Source organism: Leptonychotes weddellii, chromosome 3 (assembly GCF_054177405.1).
Source record: "Leptonychotes weddellii isolate Sample4059 chromosome 3, ASM5417740v2, whole genome shotgun sequence".
Classification (NCBI taxonomy): Eukaryota; Metazoa; Chordata; class Mammalia; order Carnivora; family Phocidae; genus Leptonychotes; species Leptonychotes weddellii.
Window position 1 is genome coordinate 146969161 of NC_138371.1, and position 11777 is coordinate 146980937.

The following is an 11777-nucleotide window of genomic DNA, read 5'->3' on the forward strand; positions in this document are numbered from 1 at the left end:
TGGGGGGCGCGGAAACAAACGTATTTGTGTAACTCACCCTTAGTGTTAATTAAACATCAGTTTCAAGGAGATACTCAGCAACAGGGACATTTCTGTGGGGAAAAGGTCCGAAGATTTTGGAGATACCTTGTGAAGGGAAGAACAGATTAATTTAAGGAACCCTTCTGACCTGTAGACATGGACTCTTCCCGTCTGCCCCGCCCCCCTTCCCCCCACAAGCGCTTTCTGCGCGCTCGCAAACCGGCGGCCGCACAATTGATCCCCAAGTTTAAAAAACAGCTGGACGACCACACTCTTTCGCCGTCGAAGTCTTTGGACAGGGAGATGCCAATTGGAAACTATATGATTAGCTTTTGTCACTCGGATTTACTTCACTGGCCCAGCTGCTGGTGGGGTGGGGATGCTTTTCTTTATCAAGCTGCCACTGACCTACTCCCGCTCTCAACCTGACGTACGGGGATACCTTCTCATCTGGTCTTCCTTCTTTCCCCCTACGCTTCTCACATCCGTTCTACACAGTAGCTAAAGCGATTTTTTTCTCGCCAACTTTTTATTTTGAAAACTTGAAATTTTTTGGAGAAAAGTTGCAAAAGTGGTTCAATGAACATCCGTTTATCCTTCATCTAGATTCATCAACTTAACATTTTATCCATTTGCTTTACCTCTAGGTACATACACGGTAATAAGGGCACCTCATCTCTAAATACTTGAGCATATAGCGCCTAAAAACAAAGCAATTAACTAAGTCATCACAGTATTTCCACCACGGACTCAGGAGATTTAACATTGACAAAATACTATGATCTAACACGTGGGCCAAATTCAATTTTCTCCAGTGGTCCCAACAATATTCTTTTATATATATATATAAAAGCACAAGCAGGGGGAGCTGCAAGGGGAGAGGGAGAAGCAGGCTTACCGCTGAGTAGGGAGCCCAATGCGGGGCTCGATCCCAGGATCCTGGGATCATGACCAGAGCCAAAGGCAAACGCCCAACGACTGAGCCACCCAGGTGCCCCTCAACAGTATTCTTTAAAACTGTTTCCTATCTTACCCACTGCTAGAATCTAATCAAGAACTACCCGTTGAATTGTTATCGTTTCTGCTCAATCTCTTCAAATCTAGAACTGCACTGATGAAGAGTCCTTGGGACTACATTGGTTCTTTACTGGGGGCTCTGGGGGAGGATCTGTTTTCCACTTGTTGCCAGAATGCAGGTCCCACTTACTTGCTGGCTTTTGGATGTGGGGTTTTCTGTGTCTAGAGGACATCAGCATTCCTTGGCTTGTGGCGCTCTTCATCTTCAAAGCCATTAATAGGTCAAGTCCTCCTCAAACTTTGAATCACTCTGACCTCCCCTTCTACATCATCTCTCCTCTGCTGTCTTCTTTCACCAATCTCTGACTCCAACTTGAGAAAGTTCTGTTCTTAAGGCCTCAAATCATCATATTGAGCATACTCAGATAATCCAGGATAATCTCTATGTCTTAAGGTCCATAATCTTAATTATATCTGCAAAATCTTTTCAGATAAGTACCCAGATTAGTACTTGATTGAATAATCAGTGGATGAGACTCTTAGGGGGAGGAGCATCTTTAAAATTCTGCCTACAGCGAACAACCTCATAGGATTGTTGGAGGATTACATTAGTTAATGCATGTAAAACCTCTAGAATTGTGCCTGGCATGTAACACTGGGAATCTGTGCCAAAAAGCCACTGACTCAAGGTTATTGGACATAATTAAAAGTACTAACTGACTTGGGAACATAGTCCCTGAATTAATCCAGTGATTTCTTTCCTATGAAAGAAAGTCTGGAAAGATAGAACACTGTGATGCATCCCACTGGTGTGTCAATTCCATTTGTTAGGGAGTATTTCTCTGAAGCTCTTGGTTGCCAAGAGATTATGCTCCATGGAGGGCTGCATACCCACACACACACACACACACACACACACACACACAAACACCTTAATTACATAAAAATGTTCCCAAAAGGTGAAAAGATGACATATATTAAAAAGTTAATTTTTGTGTTTTTCTGTATTTTTCATACACTTAATTGTTTTTAAAGATTTTAAAAATTTATTTATTTGACAGAGAGTGCACAAGCATGGGGGGAGGGGGAGAGGGAGAAGCAGGCTTCCCACTGAGCAGGGAGCCCCATTTGGGGCTCAATCCCAGGACCCTGGGATTATGACCTGAGCCAAAGGCAGACACTTAACCAACTGAGCCACACATTCCTTTTAAAACTGCTCTTTTTTTAAACATTAGTGTCCCTTTTCAAAAATCTATTGATAAAATTTGGGGAGAGTAAAATGTCAGTAGTGTTTAGGCCAATCTCTGCCAATTATTAATCTTGTTCTTGTGCTCCTGACACTTCAGAAGCACATACGATCAACTGTTTATTTTTAAGACCTCCATCATATTAAAGATCAGAAGTTATGCAAGCTTCAGACTTGGAAAACACAGATTTTATGAATAGAGTAAAAAAAATGCTAAAATTAAAGCTGTATAACTTGTTTTATTTATATTTATTTTTTTGTGATTACATGTAAGTAGGACATATAAATAAGAAAACATTTTTTGGAGCTCTTAAACAAACAAATCTAGCACTGAAAGATGTGTAGAGGATGTCTCCAAACCATGGCATGAACTCTGACCTCACAAGAGTTACAGTGTAATGAAGAAAACAAAATTGACACACATGAAGCAAGTAGTACTTCAATCTAAGCTTTTATTTTAGGGCTCTTCTGTGTCAAGTGATATTAAGCCAGCTCAAAGTAGCCTGAGCAAAATAGCCAAATCATCCTCTCACAGGGGTGGCCTCTGAAATGTAGGGGTGGAGCCAACTGTAGGAATCTCACAGAATTGTGAGATTTTAATAGTAAAAGGGCCCAATCGCTGTTTATCATCTGTGGTCTGACGTTCAGTTTGTCTGTTGGCTTATTCTCTTAGGTTTCTCCATATGTTGTAGAGGAGGATACCTGCCCGTAGATATATGACCACTAGCATCGCTGAAGTCATAGCCTGTGGCTCATGATCCAAAGGGAAAGAGGAAGCTGCTCTTCCATCTCAATTCTTTTTTTTTTTAAGATTTTGTTTATTTTATTTTAGAGAGAGAGCACACACACGTGCATGTGCATGCGGGGGTGTGGGGGCACAGAAGGGGAGGGAGAAGGAGGGCGGGAAGAATCTCCAGCATGCAGAGCCCCACACTGGGGGGCTTTTTCTTTTATCAAGGGCCTACTATGTGCCAGGCTCCAGTAATATGGAAATGGGAAAAGCACAGTTGAAAATCCCTGAAGGAGCTCATCTTTTGGCAACAAAGTTCCACTAGAATGTGTTAAAGGAAAGCAAATAGTGCTATGTGAGCACAGAGGTAGGGCACCTACCCAAGTCTAGGGTGTCATGGGGACATTCAGGAAATAAATGAGCTGATTCCTAAAGATATAAGATATAGATTAAAGAATATTAAAAAAACAGCTCCTCTGGAAGAATAAAATTTGTATATTTATAGATGTGTAAGATATTTTGTCTAGCTGGAACCAATTATTGAGAAGGGACTGGTAAGGTGAGTTAATTTGATGGATAGATAAGGAAAATGGTGGTGGTTGGGAGAGGGTTTACATTTGGCAAATACATGCACCTACCCTGAATCAGTCCCATCCCACTGTGAATGGCCTTGACTACTCAAGGAAAAGTTGGGTAGGGGAAATGCCTTACTGGGCTTCCTCAAAGGCCCCCGTTGGGGAGGGCTGATCACTAGCAGTACTGCCTTAAGAGAGACCCTCATAGGAGTCTGGAGCCCCACCCTTGGAGATTAGGTTTGAGCTCCTGGCCATAGTTAAAGGGAACAAAGGAAAAAGGATCATGACTTGAGCCAAAACCAAGAGTCAGAAATTTAACTGACTGGGGCGCCTCGGTGGCTCAGTCATTAAGCTTCTGCCTTCGGCTCAGGTCATGATCCCAGGGTCCTGGGATCAAGCCCCGCATCGGGCTCCCTGCTCAGCGGGAAGCCTGCTTCTCTCTCTCCCACTCCCCCTGCTTGTGTTCCTTCTCTCACTGTCTCTCTCTCTGTCAAATAAGTAAATAAAATCTTAAAAAAAAAAAAAAGAAAGAAACTTAACTGACTGAGCCACCCAGGCACCCCTTCCATCTCAATTCTTAAAGAAGGACTCTGATTTGACTATTTGGGTTGTATGCCCACCTCTCGGACCAATACTAGGTCTAGGGTGATGCATTACTATTTTTTCCCTCTGCCCCCTATTGTGGCCACAAGAGGTAATTGTGTAATTGGCAGTCACTAGCAACAAAAAGGATAAGAAGATGTACTCTACAGGAGACAGAGGTGAGGATGATGCCAAAAAACTTAGATGAAAAGATACTGTAGAAACAAAAACAATAGATATCCACTAAATACATTTACTAACTCTGTACTATACTATACAATCAGTGGATGTGGTAGGCAAAATAATGGCCCCCCAATGGGTGGCTCAGTTGGTTAAGCGACTGCCTTCGGCTCAGGTCATGATCCTGGAGTCACAGGATCGAGTCCCGCATCGGGCTCCCTGCTCGGCAGGGAGTCTGCTTCTCCCTCTGACCCTCCCGACCCTCCCCCCTCTCATGCTCTCTCTCTCTCAGTCTCTCTCTCTCAAATAAATAAATAAAATCTTTAAAAAAAAAAAAAAGATAAACTCAGGCCTGTTAAAAATTTTTAAGAGTTTATTGGAACAAAAAAATCGATTCCTATCAGGCAGTGCCAAACCAGAAATGGTAGGAACACTCCACTGACAGGAGCTCAAGAAGAGATTTCATAGAGAAATGGTGGAAGCAAAGTAAGGAAGAGATTGATTGGCTATGGCTTAAAGCCGCGTTGGCTATGTGTGCTTTGATTGTCCTTAGTGTTTTGACCTTGTAACCTTGAGGCCTTCACAGGCGCAGATTTTGGTTTACTTCACAGAGGCCAGCACGGCAGTAGAGCCATCCCAGTCGAATGGCATCCTTGTTTAATTAGTTTCACAAACATTCACTTCCAAAACCCCAGAATTTATGAATATAGTATGTTATATAACAAGGAAGGATTCAATTTACAAATGGAATTAAGTTTGCTAATCCCAGAACCTTAAAATAAGAAGATGTTCCTGGATTACTGAGGTGGGCCCAGTGTAATCACAAGGGTCCTGATATGTGGAAGATGGTGAAAGAAGAGTTAGAGTCAGAGAGAAAGTGTCAGTGGTAGAGGACAAGAGCCAAGGAAGGCAGGCAGCTTCCAGAAGCTGGAAAAGGAACGGACACGGATTCTCTCATGCAAGAGCCCAGCCAACACCTTGATTTTAGCCCAGGAGGACCCATTTTGGACTTCTGACCTTCAGACTATAAGATAACAAATTTATGTTGTTTTAAACCACAAAGTTTGTGGTAATTTGTTCCAGCAGCAATAGGAAATTAAGACAGTTCTGGAGGCTTGAGAGTCACATCTAAATCTGTCCTCTACCACTCAGGTGTGTGACTTCAGTAAAGGTGGCCTTCCTGAACAACAGCTTTCTAATCTGTAAAAATGAGGCTATTCATATTTGACTTAGAAGGTTTTTATTAAAGGTTAAATGAGATCACATATGTAAAGCACATAGCAAAGTTCCTGAAGATGGTAAGTGCTCAATAAATACTGGTTCCTATTATAACCATCATGATATTCAATCCTCAAAAGAAGCATATAAGTGATCTTTGTCATACATTGTCCCCATTTTAAAGATGAGAAAACTAAAGTTCAAGGGTCGCCTAGCATTCAGGGGGAGTCTGCTTGGGATTCTCCCTCTTCCTCTCCCCCTGCACCTCCCCCCCAAGCCCCTCCCCCCACCGCTCATGCTCTCTCAAATGAATAAATAAATCTTAAAAAAAAAAAAGAAAATTAAGTTCAAGAATGTTTGGCAACATCACCAATAGGGAAAACCTCAAACTCTGGTTTTAATTTACAGTCTGCAGTCTAATTTCAGAGAACTCCAGAGGGATTCAGAACTCCCAGAATACGTGCTGAAATCCTTCTCAGCTTCCTTGTGCTAACTGAATGTTCTACTTGTACTCCAGGCTATTCAAGAATGTGAGTGATTGTGTGTGTGTTTGTATGTGTGTTTTACTGCAGGGGTGGCGGTCATGGGAGATAGTAGTAGTAATGGATGGGCAACATAAGCAAAGATGCAGAGCTGGGAATAAACCATGATTACTGATCCTAGATGCATAGTAGGTTTTAGAGCTTAAAGCAGATTACACAAATTCTTAGCCTTTGGGCCAAACCTGGCCTACCCACATATTTAAAACCAAACAAAGAAAACAAAATGAATTATATAAAAAACTGAGTAAGAATGCATTTAGATAGGTTTTACATGTTACAGTTTGTCACTGTCCCCACATTCTTCTTTTCATTTCACCTGGCCAATTTGCACATTTATGTGAAACCTGCAACAAGACACAGGTTCCAACTTCTGGCTTAAAGGGACCTTACAGAGTCTCTTATTTAAAATGAGACCTAAGTAGGTTAAGTGCTCAGCTTATAGAAACATAGCTAGATTGTGGTAGTCGTGACTTCTGATCAAGTGGGGGAGAATTATTAAGCCATCCCACAGGCAGATGAGGCCAAATTATGTAAGGTTTGGATATGTTCTTTTCTTTTCCTTTTTCTTTTTTAAAAGATTTTTATTTATTTATTTGAGAGAGAGAGAGAGCTCAAGCAAACACAAGCAGGGGGGAGGGGGGGCAGAGGGAGAGGGAGAAGGAGACTCCCTGCTGAGCGGGGAGCCAGATGATGCTGGCTGGATCCCAGGACCCTGGGATTATGATCTGAGCTGAAAGCAGATGCCCAAGGGACGACCCACCCAGGCGCCCTGGATATGTTCTTAAGTATTGCAAAAAGCCTGTGTTTGGGGATGGTGTTTTGGGAATGCAATGCAGGCTCAAGGCAGATGATGACAGGATGCATACACATACAGTAGGAAGATAGCTAGACATATTCCTATTAAATAGTATAAGATAGTGGGTAGTCATGGTGGTGCACTATGAATGAGTTACAGGTATATAGAGAAATTGATCCTCATAACTCTAGGGAAAACTGGGTAGACCTGAGCCTGGAGGATTCCTTGAGCTGGTTAACACCGTGATGACAACCTTACTTGATTGTCAGGTGTTATACAAATATTGCATAACAATAACTACCATTGTTATTCTTATTTTTTTCACTTTTAACATCACAGCAATTGCATTGCACATTGCATCAGATTGCTTCTTACGGTGACAGGTAGCCAGACAGTAGTTGTGACTCAGTTGTTTTTTCAAGTGCATGCATGAACTTGGTCATAGCTGATCAATACTTCTATTGAGTTAGGGGTATTGTTTGTATACTTACTATGTTTAACTGCCACTTAAAATGTCTTTAAAAAGATGATGCTTTATTTGGCATAACAAAAAGTTACTACGTATGGAAATAGAACAATGGGTGTAAAGTTGCATCAGTAGGGCATATATGGTTCATTGGAGTAATGACCAAAAATCCATGTTTTCTCACAAAACAACCAAATAATCTACAGTTCCTTAAAAAAGTAGATAGCCTTGAGTAGATAAAACAAAAAGGTAGCTTATTCCAGTTTAAGGTTGGATAAATTACCAAATCCCTCAGAGTGTAAGAAAGAAATTTATGAGGATGAGATAGCAGGTTTTGAGACACAAGTACTTTTGTTAAGACGTCAAACATCACTTTGTCAGAAACATCCTGCTGTTTTTGAACAGAAGCTCTTGAATTTTCATCGGTAGCTGAGAAAATGAAACTATGAGTTTAGTCAAGTAGGAAATGGTGAAAAACCTTGATATTCTTGACAACCATCAAAATCAGTCTGTTGGAGTTAAAGTCAATAGAAGGCATGGATTATATTATATTGTTTATCTGTATGTATCATGTGGGAAAAAGTTTGGGAAGCACTGAAATAGATAATAAATGCAACAGGAGCTTTAAGAAAGAATTTTAGGATGGATCCAAGATGAACAGATGGGAAGTTATAGCCAATACCAACTTGAAAAATGTCTAAACTCATTCATCATCAATTAAAATAAAATGAGATATCCTGAAATCCACTAAGTTCTAGGATTTTTCTCTGATAGTCTCCTCTCTCAAGCTCCTCACTTACCTCCTTCTTTTTTTATCCCCTCCTTTTCATCCTCTCTCTCCTTCTTCCTTTCCCACCTTCTCAAACCCTCCTCACACTCTTCTCTCATGAAGAGAGGTGTAATAATGAATTTCTGTTGCCTGTCCTCCTGCTGACTCGGATGTCCTTGGGGCTCAATCTCCAACCTAAGTGGTTCATCAATGGTGTGAAATTTTTCTGAATAGACAGTTCAGAGGAATTCTGGCACCTTCTGTTGCAACAATACTTTTTAGCTTCCTTCAATCCCCAGCTTATCTTCTGAGTACCCTCCCTGGCTTGTCAACATCTTCACTGCTCCTGCCTCCTTCCTGCTTTGAAAAGAATTTTGGATCTGCTGCTGGAAATCTAGGTTGAAGTCCCATTCTGCCACTTGTGCAGCCTTGGGAAACAATTTACACTCTCCAAGCCATAGCTACCGTGTTTGTAATGTGGCGACGTCCCTATCTCACCTGCCTACTTGATTGTGGTAAGGATCCAACGAATATATGAGAAATGCCAAAGTTTCTATTAAGAGTAAAGCCTGAATCAAATCTGAATATATATCACCGCTTCATTGCTAAAATAATATCTCACTTAGTTAACATAGTTAAACAGTTCATTAACAAATTAAAGTTGCATTACCATATACATTTTTAAAATTTCTGGAGGTAAAACTTCACATTTTTATTTGGCTTTTAGAATTTGAGGCAAGTGTATCAATTACCTGGCTATTCCTTTTATTTTGATTATTTGAAGTTTTGGCAGGTATAGCAATTAGTTGTTGCTATGTAAAAACAAACTAACGACCCCCTCCCCAACACGCACAAATTCCCAAAGTCATACTACAAGCAAACATTTATTTACCTTACAATTCTCAAGGGTTAGCAATGTGTTGGCCAGTCTAGTCTGGGCTCAGCTGAGGTGGTTCTGCTGTGCTCCAGGTGTCTTTTACTGTGTTTCTGGGACCAGCAAGCTAGCCCGAGCACATTCTTCTCAAGGCGATGGTAGAAGTGCAAGACAGCAAGCAGAAACACAAGCTTGTTAAGGTCTAGACTTGGAACAGGCACACCATTATTTCTGCCCTATTTTATTGAACAGAACAAGTTACATGGCTGAACTCAGTGTCAAGGAGTGGGGAAATACACAGTTGATTCTCATTATTTGTGGTAGTTATGGTCTATAAAGTCACCATGAATACTGCATTACTAAATACAGAACCATTGTCCCCAGGGGAAATACAGGTTCGTTTCCTGTGAGCCTCTGATCACATTTTCATTAACGGATCAATACATAACCTTGTGTAATGTGTTTCTGTTTAGAGACATCTCACTTAATACATACTGTTGAGTCATTAACATTAAACTTCTGGCCAACAATACCATAAATCATGCTTGAAGGAACTTATCTGACACATGTATTTTCTGTGTAAGGCACATCACAGCCTTCTTGTGTTTGGGAACACTGGACAGAACGTCTGCATAATGCTTGGGGCCATATGTACTCTGAAATCATCAATAAAAAGTGGAAAAATGCAAAAAAAAAAAGCGGCATTAAAAATTGCAAAGAGGACATTTGTTTCTAGTGCGAGACCTAAAACAAAAAGGAAGAATATTGCCTGCTCAACCTTAGCTGGGAACTCAAGTTTTTTGCCACTGCGCATGTCTGCCAATGACTGTGGAAGTGACATGAGTATTAATTTAGGGGTTACAAATAATGTCAGCAAGTAGGCAAATTCAAAATGCAGAATCCATGAAAAACAAGGATCAACACTGCTTTGCCCCTTAGTGGGAAAAAACTTCAAAGTTATAAGGTGAAAGAGGGAGGTGAAAGGAGGGTTAAAAAAAATGGGGGCCAATAATGCAGACTCTTGAGCTCCATCTCAGACTTACTGAATAAAAATCTGCATTTCAGATTCCCCAGATGTTTGTATATTCAAGTTTGAAAAATACTGTCTTCAATATGATGACAGGTACATTCATGCCAGAGTGTGGAAGTTAAACCCTACAAAGACTGGGGGTCTACTATATAATATTTTTATGAGTCTGAAAGTTTGGGGGCATACTGGGACAGCCTCTCTAAGGTGAAGAATAACTTACTTCATCTTGCAATTCCTATTAATAGAGAAGAGGCAGAGGACTTGGGCCTCTTTGGCTTTTCGATAGCAGCATATGCCACACTTGAAAATATAGCTGCAACACATTTATTGGGCAATATGGATGGCTGCCAGTTTGAGTGGGTCCCTGAGCAAGACAGTGATCTGCAGCAAGTCCATGCTGAAATGCAAGCTGCTTGCTGTTGGGCCCTATGTCTCAGCAGATCCAACGGTACTAGAGAAGTCCATAGTCAGTAAGGATGCTATGTGGAGTCTTAGGTAATCCTAACAAAGGAATCACAGTGCAGAACCTCAGGGTTCTGGAGCAAGGCCATTCACTGACAGCCTGTTATTTGAAAAGCAGCCCCTGGCATGCCACTGAAAACCTGGCCATACAACTAAGTATTACGCAACTATGGCTGCTTATCATAAGCTGGACATTTCAGATTTACCAAGTCACTTTCGGGTAGGTATAACAGCAATCTATCAGATAGATAAGGAGAGAAAGGAGTCAAAGGATTGGAAATTCCTCGGAGGTCAAAGAACAGTGGCCAGAAGAACATGAATGGGAGAGTTGGAAGTTCCTCAAGAAAGGCAAACTCAGCATAATAAAATTATCTTTTTCTCACTTCTAAATGCTCCTCTCCCAGAATGCCCTCTACTGGGTGCAGAGTAGCAATATGCACTGGATCCCAGGTCAAATCTCTGGAGTTAACAGACAATTCCTGCTCATCAAAGGTATACCTCCCTAAAACAGTTTCTCTTTAATCTGTGCCTACCTCTCCATCTCCATGGTTATTGCCTTAATTTTCTCATCATTTCACTCTTACAAATAATCCTACATTATTGACAAATTATGTTTCAGCATATCTGATGACTCTATTCGTTCCTCAAGTATTTATGGAGCATCTACTATGTATCAGACACTGGGCTAGGCTTTAGGGAACAATGTGAAGAATTTAAAAAGACACTCCTGCAGGCCTCATGGGATTTATAGTCTTGTGGAGGAGAGAGATGAAACAGTCAACAAAACAAAGATGCAACACACAGAATGGGAGAAGATATTTGCAAATGACACTACAGATAAAGGGCTGCTATCCAAGATCTATAAAGAACTTCTCAAACTTAACACCCAAAAAAACAAATAATCAAGTCAGAAAATGGGCAGAAGACATGAACAGACATTTCTCAAAAGAAGACATACAAATGGCTAACAGACACATGAAAAAATGTTCATCATCATTAGCCATCAGGGAAATTCAAATCAAAACCACATTGAGGTACCACCTTATACCAGTTAGAATGGCAAAAATTGACAAGGCAAGAAACAACAAATGTTGGCGAGGTTGTGGAGAAAGGGGAACCCTCTTACACTGTTGGTGGAAATGCAAGTTCGTACAGCCACTTTGGAAAACAGTGTAGAGGTGCCTCAAAAAATTAAAAATAGAGCTACCCTATGACCCAGCAATTGCACTACTGGGTATTTACCCCAAAGACACAGATGTAGTGAAAAGA